We start from the raw sequence: 8504 nt of genomic DNA, 5'->3' as shown, positions 1-8504 counted from the left end.
TGTATCTGTTTTTCTCGCTGTCGCAGGATCAGAGATGGCAGGCTAACCACCACAGGTATGTGATTATGAAATGCAAGACACTACTAAATGTGCCAGCATCAGTGAACGGTGATGTGACATTCTCACCAGACCACAAACACACACAGTGACATTCAACAGGGCATTTGCTGTTTTTTTTTTTTGTAATGGTACATCGAATGACTAGCTGACTAGTCTGTCTTATTAAAGAAAATTCAGATTCTATTGTGCTCCAAAACTGAATGACTGTCTTTAATTGTATACTTGCATTCTGAGAAAAAGAAACTACAATATAATGAAGAAACCACCTCAAATGAGAACCGCCAAGGTGTTTTTGCCATGTTGCACAGTGTTATCTTCTGGGCCATCAGCGTGGTTTAGAGTGATGGCTTTAGTCCAGCGGAAAGAGGTTCTCCATAATCCTGGCGTGAGTTCAATTCGAGCATTACATAATGTTTGCAGGAATGTGCCAGAAGAAAACTGAGATCTGATTTGAGATCTGACTGAGATGTTAGGAGAGTTAAGCAGTTCGGTTCCAAAATGCAAATCATTGGATGTTTTAGCACAGTAACTTTGATGTAAGAATTTGGCTGGAATGCAAAAACAGCCTGTATAAATCTACACGCATACTGAAATACAATGCACATTCAAACACATGCACGCATTTAAGAAGCCATGTATGTGTGTGGATTTTGCAAGCACTAACAAACCATAAAGACACATTAAACAAACACATTTACCCTAATCATTCCTGTGAATTTCTCTGGCATACAGAATGTAGGCCCAGAGCAAACTTGACAGTGATTTGTCAAGTTTGATCCAAGCCAGTGCTATCAATCACTGTGTGTGTTTAAACCTTAGCCTCAAGGTGGATTTGAAATCTTTTTTCTATAATTGTATAGATAATTGGTTCTTATCTGGATTTTTTTTTCAGGACACCTGATTTAAACCTTAGCCTGAGGGAGGGTTTGAAATGATCCTGTATCTAAAACTATACAGATCTGTGGTTTTCAACTGTATTTGTTTGAGAATTGTTTATAAAAAAAGTAAACAAAAAATGTCCTTAAAGTAGTAGTTCACCCAAAAAAGAAAATCTGCTGAAAAGGGATACTCACCCTCAGGCAATCCAAGATGTAGACGTGTTTGTTTCTTCATCAGATTTGTAGAAATGTATCATTACATCACTTGGTCTCCAATGGATCCTCTGCAGTGAATGGGTGCCGTCAGAATGACTCCAGTCCATCAATTAATATCTTGTGAAGTGAAAAGCTGTGTGTTTTTTGTAAAACAAACCAATTAAGATATTTTTAACTTCAAATTGCTGCTTCCGGCTGAAGTGCTCTATCCATAATATTACTTTCTCCAGTGAAAGTCATTTTGTATGAATTGGGAGAGAAATATGCACAGATCAAGCACGGTTTCATTTGTAAACTGTTTACACTGTTTCATGCAACCTGTTGAGCTTCTAAGTGACAAATGAATTTGCAGTTTGAATAGACGCATGACCTGTGACACAAACAACACAAGAAAAGTTGGTTGTTTTCTACTCCTTTTAAAAATTTGATAAGCTTAGAAAAATGATATGCTTTGTTGCATTTCATTTGTGCATTTAGCATTGTTTTTAGAGTACAGAATTATAGCGCTATAAAATGAAAGGATATAGTAGCTCAGATCATTTGATGAGAAATGTTTGAGTTCATACTGAGACTTTGGTATCTTGGCAAACCAGAGCAATTAGACTTCAGTCAAGAGACAAATTTTAAAATATTCAACCATTTTATCTTATGATTTTCTTATTAAAAAATAAAAAATGAATATGACCTATTCAGCAAGGATGCAGTAAATCGATCAACATTTATAATGTTACAAAAGATTTATATTTCAAATAAATCGTTTTGAACTTTTTAGAAGATTTCTAGAAAAATGTATCATGATTTTCATAAAAATATGAAGCAGCACAACTGTTATCAACACAAGAAATGTTTATTGAGCAGCAAATCAGCATATTAGAATGATTTCTGAAGGATCATGTGACACTGAAGACTGTAGTGATGATGCTGAAAATTCAGCTTTGATCACAGAAATAAATTATATTTTAAAATATATTGTAAATCTGTAAATCTGGAGTGTTTCACCCTTATGAATTTAAAACACAATGTAAATCAGTTAGTAGTATGAGACAATAGTTTGTTAAATGAAGTCTTTTATTCTTTTATTATGAGATGTCTTCGAGAAATCATCCAGTGACAATGGCAACTGGATATATAATCCTGTTTATGTAATGTCACCTGGTACAGCACCACCATTTGTCATGCACTGGATGTTTGCTTCAAGGCCGAACGCTCTGGCATAAACCGGCTGGAGGTGTTTGCTCCTTACCATAGCAACAGAACCTGATCACGCTGGCCACGCAGGAAGTGCTACAACAAGGACAACAGGAAGTGCCCTGGCTCCGTCGGCCAGGCTTCGAAGAATTCCAGGAAGTTATTGTACTGTGTGGAATGAGCACTGGAATGCAGTATGTCTGCGGAGCAGCGAGGTCCCCGGCCTGTTGTGAGTCACCAGGCGACGGCTTTTGAAGATAACAGCCCTTTTTTTTCATGCATATGTGGCATAATACTGGCAGAGGCCTGTCTGGGTCCTCCATCGCCCTCACTGCGTTTCATCTTCACATGACACAGAACAGGGTTATTATCGTTAACTAAAACTTATTAAAAACATTCTTGTTACTTGAAATAAAGCTGAAAAAATAAAATATAAATATTAACTGAAAAACTTAAGCTAAATGAAAATTACAAATGAGCTCAACAAATAAGTTGAAGTACTAACTACATTACTGGAAACTAGAAAAAATAAATAAATAGTAGGCCTACTATTCGAAAAATAAATAAAAATTACAGAGGCACATAAAACACACAAAAAAAATACAAAAAAAATGTAATAAAATATAAAACTAATATATAAATGTGTGTGTGTGGAAGAAATGTGTTATGGATATTGTATTTCTCTAAAATAAGCCATATTAGAAGCTTTTATAAAATAAAAGTCTAATTAAGGCTTTTAAGACAATTAAGGTTGCTTGGCAACCATAAACAATCAAGCTCATGAACTTGGCAGTACAATATTTTATTGTCATTATAATTTTTAATAAAAATTAAAACAGATCTTTTACATTTTCTAAAGGAAACATTAATGGCTATTGTGATGTTAGGGTGTTGTGGCTGGTTGTCAGGGTGTTGCTATGTGTTCTGACTGAGTGCCTCTGCAGTACATATTCAGTTGCAATGATGTTCTAGGTCAGGGGTGGCGAACTGGAGAGCCGCAGCCCTGCAGACGAGGGGTCGAGGGTCTGTCCATATAAACTTCCCTCCTCCACTTCAAGAAGTGGAATGCACTTCAAAATGGCAGACCGGATTCCCCCGAGGGGAAGTGCTTAGGGAAGTTCGCGAGTGCATGTCTAAAAGTGGAGTGGAACGCAGCCCAGGACTGACGTTCGCCACCCCTGTTCTAGGTGGTTGTTTACTGGATGCGTCCATTTTAATATGTGCAAAATCCAATTGCTTAGAAAAGTAAAGTATTACAGTATGCTAGTAACGTGCTGAAATTGCTTTGCTTTGTTCTTCTAGAGGAATCGTATGTTTCTTAGGAAGCTCAAATGCTTCTTAATTTGTAAAAAGAGAAGTGAGTCAGAAGGGCATAAATGCATCATCATATCCTGTTTGTTAAATGGGTGTAAAAAACTGTGTGGGCTTGAATAAATATGCAACCAATTAAATTTTTTTCCACTAACATCAGCATTAACAGGAACTGAAGGGCATTTCAGTGTCTTTCTGCTAATATGCACCAATAATTTACTACTATGCACTATTTATGTATTATTTACTATTATAATTGTATATATAATATTAATATAATCCCTAAAAACCTCAATTGATGTGCATTTTTAAAATACCTATGTACTTCTATATGTCTTCCAAGAATTATTAGAGCTTACTCTAATCTGCATTAAAGACATCTTCATTGTTTAGAAATAACCCAGTTTGGTTTATTCTTTTAGAGAAATTAAATGTTTCTAGGGAAGGTCAAATGCTTCTTAATTTGTAAAAAAGAGAAGAGTATAAATGCACATGGCACTGTACGTGCAACAGGCATAAAAACATAATTGGCTTGAATGAATCTGCTCATTTATTTTTCACTAACGTCAGCATTAACAGGAACGGAAGGGCATTTCAGTGGCTTTCTACTGATCTGCATGATTAATTTACTATTATGCACAGATTTGACGTGCTGCTCAACCCGAGCCATGTCTAAAATATGATTGAAACGGCATATAAAAATAAAAAAAAGATTGCACTCAGAATGCTTTAGCAACCACACAGCAACCATCCACAACACCTTAGCCTCATGGTGGCAAGTTCTGTACAGGCAAACACTAATAAAATCTAGTTAGTCTACTCTTTTCCTCCAGACTAATCTGATTTTTATTCCATCTTTCAGTTTCTCTTTCATTTGATCCTCCTCTAGAACCTCCGGAAGGTTCCGCCTGACAGTCGATCTCTCTAACGCGTGGACAGAGGTGCACAGGCTGGAGGGCAGGGGTGAAAAGTCAAAGATCAACTCTGGTGGCTAAGCTTTAGCAGAAAACACAGCTTTGACAGTCTGAGCGACACACTTTCTTCTCGCTGACATGGAAAACCTCAAAGCTCGTCAAAACAAACCTTCCCTCATCTGGCTTTTACTGGATTAACATAAGAGATCTGGAAGAGTCTGACAGTAAAAAAAAATTAAACACATCCTTTCCAAATAACTTTCTAAGCTGCATGCTGGACGTGACAATCTCATATGCAAAGTTCATTCAGAGGACAGGGCTATTGCTCAGAGTTTGTCTGTAAGTTTGTAAGTTCAAGTTTGGCTCATCTTATGAATAAAATAAATTAAAAAGTAAAATAAAATAAATAGCTATAAAAATTTATTATTTTTTGTTTAATTACTATACTATTAGTACTTTGAATTAGATTTTGTTTTTGCATATTCTGTTTTCATTTTCATTTTAGTTTTGTTTAAATTTGAGTTATTTTGTGTGTTTTTGTCATTTTGTGATTTTAGTTCTACTTAAACTAAATGAAAATGAGAAGTGTTGCCTTGGCAACAAACTGAAATAAAATAAGTTTAAATATTTAATTTTATTTCAGTTAACACTTATTTTATTTCAGGTTTTAGTTTTATTAACAACCCTGATAAAAAAATAGACACAAATTAGTCAATAGTTAACATACAGTAAGTACTATAAATCTAAATAATTAATTTGGATAGCAGCTCAGATGATTTAAACTTGGAAGAATTTGATAAGAAAGATCTCTGAGATCTGAGTTTGAGATCTCTCCCTAAACTCTAGCGGAGACTGAAATCAAATCACATTTCAAAATTCAGCTTTAAAGCTCTGTAAAGCAGCTCTACAGAATATAATTGTGTCATTATGCACCTCAATTCAGTTCAGTGTTGATTCAGTTCAATCCAATATCAGTGTCAGTGTTGCAATTCAGTGGCCCCAATGTAAATGCATTGCTGTGACTGCAAAGTGTTTCAGAAACAGAAAGCAAAGCAGACGAAATAAACAAACATGTCTGTCTTTATAAATGCTACAGAGGAAACTTCTTGATTTAATTTTTTGATTGAATTCAGACCAGTGCAAATACAAGATCCTGAGAGACTGAAGCAGCAGCTTGCTTGTGTGTGTGTGTGTGTGTGTGTGCGTGCGTGCGTGCGTGTGTGTGTGTGTGTCTTTGCAGTGATGACAGAGTTTTTTGGTATGTGATCCTTTGGTGTGTTTGGTGCAGAAAATGCCATGTTGGCTCACACTCCTAGTGTGTGTTTCGGCAGTAAGGTTAATGACTTTGACCTCTGATGAATCCCTCCTGTTCCTGCCATGTGGTTTAGTTAAACTAAACTCAGGAGATAAAGATCAGAATCTGTGTACCTGAAAATCACACACACTTTCATGTCAAACCGGAGGATAGCCAAACAAGTGTCAAATTGTGTTGAACATGGTGAAAGTGATGTAAAATCACTGATTGTCAACAACACCTCTTATAGACTATTTCCCAGTAGCTGACAAGCAAAATAATTTGTAGTGGCATATGAATGCACTTATAATGCCTTAATCTTAATACTTGTGATGTTGAAAACGTACTATGTTCCCAATATCACCATACATTTATTCACTAAAGTGTGAACCAGTTATACTTTATTGTTAGGTCATCCTTTGTTTTTAAAAGTATGTGGATGGAATTTCTCAGGGTTCACGGATCACTTTGTGCTTGCGTTTGTCGCCCTCTGGTGTTTATTAATGCAACGACATTACCAGTGCAGTTTCCAGTCGTGATGGAAAAGAATTAGGTTCAGATTCTGTACAATATATTCAGAACTTCAGAATAATATAAAACTACACTACTCGCTATTTTAGCTATTACTATGCTGTTGTATGTAGTATATATACTGTACAAAATTTTATTTTGAAAGGTTGCCATTGTCAATGAAAAAAAGATGCCCTTTGCCTGCAAAATGTTGTAGTTAAGGCATCTACCAGCAGAAGCTAACTGTTTGATGTCTTATTCCACGATTGTTGGTTGCTACAGTATCGCAAATAATAAATATATCATATTTATATATTTCGACTTAAATTATAAGTAAATTGTAAGCATTTATTTGAATTTGAGATCTTTCATAACATTATAAATGTCTTTACTGTTACTTTTGGTCAGTTTCATCATTGATGATTTAAAGTATTCATAAATAAATTGACCTCAAACTTTTGAATGGTAGTGTATCCTTGTTTCCAGAAAAAAAAATATGAAGCAGCACAACTGAGCAGCATATTCGAATGATTTCTGAAGGATCATATGACACTGAAGACTGGAGTAATGATGCTGGAAATTCTTTGCATCACAGCAATAAATGGTTTTAAATTATATTCAAATACAAAACCGATATTTTAAACTGAAATAATGTTTCACAGTATTGCTGTTTTTACTGTATCAAATAAATTCAGCCTCAGTGAGCGTAAAATACATTTTTCAAAAACATTTTAAAAAATCATACTAATTCTAATATGACTTAAAAATGCAGCACTGCTTTGGCTCTTGTTATCCTCAATCTGAAGAGGATCTTGAGTCCATCAGTTAAACAGCAGCACCACGGACAGTTCCAGAAGACCACAGGATGTCCAAAATGACCCAAAGGAAACAAGCCAGAACTCTAAACAAACACATCTCATGTTCATAGGAGATCACATATAAAATGGGTTCATCTGCAAAAAGTATTTTGAAAACTAAACCTCACAGACCACATACAGACGTCAAAGATGACAACTTTTACATCATCTGCAAAAAGGATGTACTTCCTTATGAGTTTTACTAAGAACAAATCACTTAAAAATGTGATCATCTTCTCTAAATGCGTCAGAGATGTGTGATTAATAGAGAAAAACTAATAACGAGGTTAGTGATTTTTCCTTTTTATTTACACGCAGAGCTCAGCGATACACTTTTCTGCATGGTTAAAATGACAACGATGCATGAAAATTCTGATTTCATTCCTTCATCAAATGACAAATGCTGTCATTGCAAAGGTAAGAATGGATGTGGGACTTCCTGCTGCCACTATTTTGATTCTGTTCATTTCTAATTATTTTATTTCAGTGGTTCATTAGGATGATGGTGTACATCAAAATCAGAGGTTTGTTAAAGGGAATCCAATGACAAACTAAACCTTTTTAGAAGAATTTAAGAGGATTTTACAACAATAAATGTAAATAAAACGCATTTAAATAAATTGATCAGGAAACTGATCAGGTAGGTAGAATCCTACGTAACCTATAAAACATGTAAATATGTTTTACATGTTAACTGCTGCTGAAAACAGCACCGATATTTGCTTTTTAATAAATGATATATTTTAAATTTTCATCATTAGGAATTGAACATTAGGGAAGAATTGCTTCAAAATATACTACCATTAAATAACACTCATCTTTAGACATTTTCTCAGCTTGACAGTTTCTACTACAAATGCTCTGTATAAACACGTGGTTAATGTGACTTCTTAAAGCAACTTCTGCTGACAATATTTCCATGGAACCATTTTATGCTCAAAATGGATTTATACATCCACAGACACGCTGCTGCTGCACATATAACATGCATGGAATTACCCATAGCAGATCTATACAGGTGGAGCTGGGGAAGGTGAAGGTTTCTGAAAACGTGCTGCAAACTGCTACAGCAAACAATGGCCAAGTATTTGAATGTTGAGCAGCAAGCTCATTGGCTGCTGATGCAACAGAAACCAATCAACTGTGCCATGTAGATAATGATGTGATTAATAGCAGATTGAATTAAGTACCTATCAGTCCGCTCCATCTAGAGTTTCATGACAGAACTTTGTATTTAATAAAATAATTCTGTTGCACAGTTAAATGCAGAGACCAT

Source organism: Sinocyclocheilus anshuiensis, unplaced genomic scaffold (assembly GCF_001515605.1).
Source record: "Sinocyclocheilus anshuiensis isolate Anshui unplaced genomic scaffold, SAMN03320099.WGS_v1.1 scaffold160, whole genome shotgun sequence".
Classification (NCBI taxonomy): domain Eukaryota; kingdom Metazoa; phylum Chordata; class Actinopteri; order Cypriniformes; family Cyprinidae; genus Sinocyclocheilus; species Sinocyclocheilus anshuiensis.
This window is presented reverse-complemented; position numbering follows the sequence as displayed.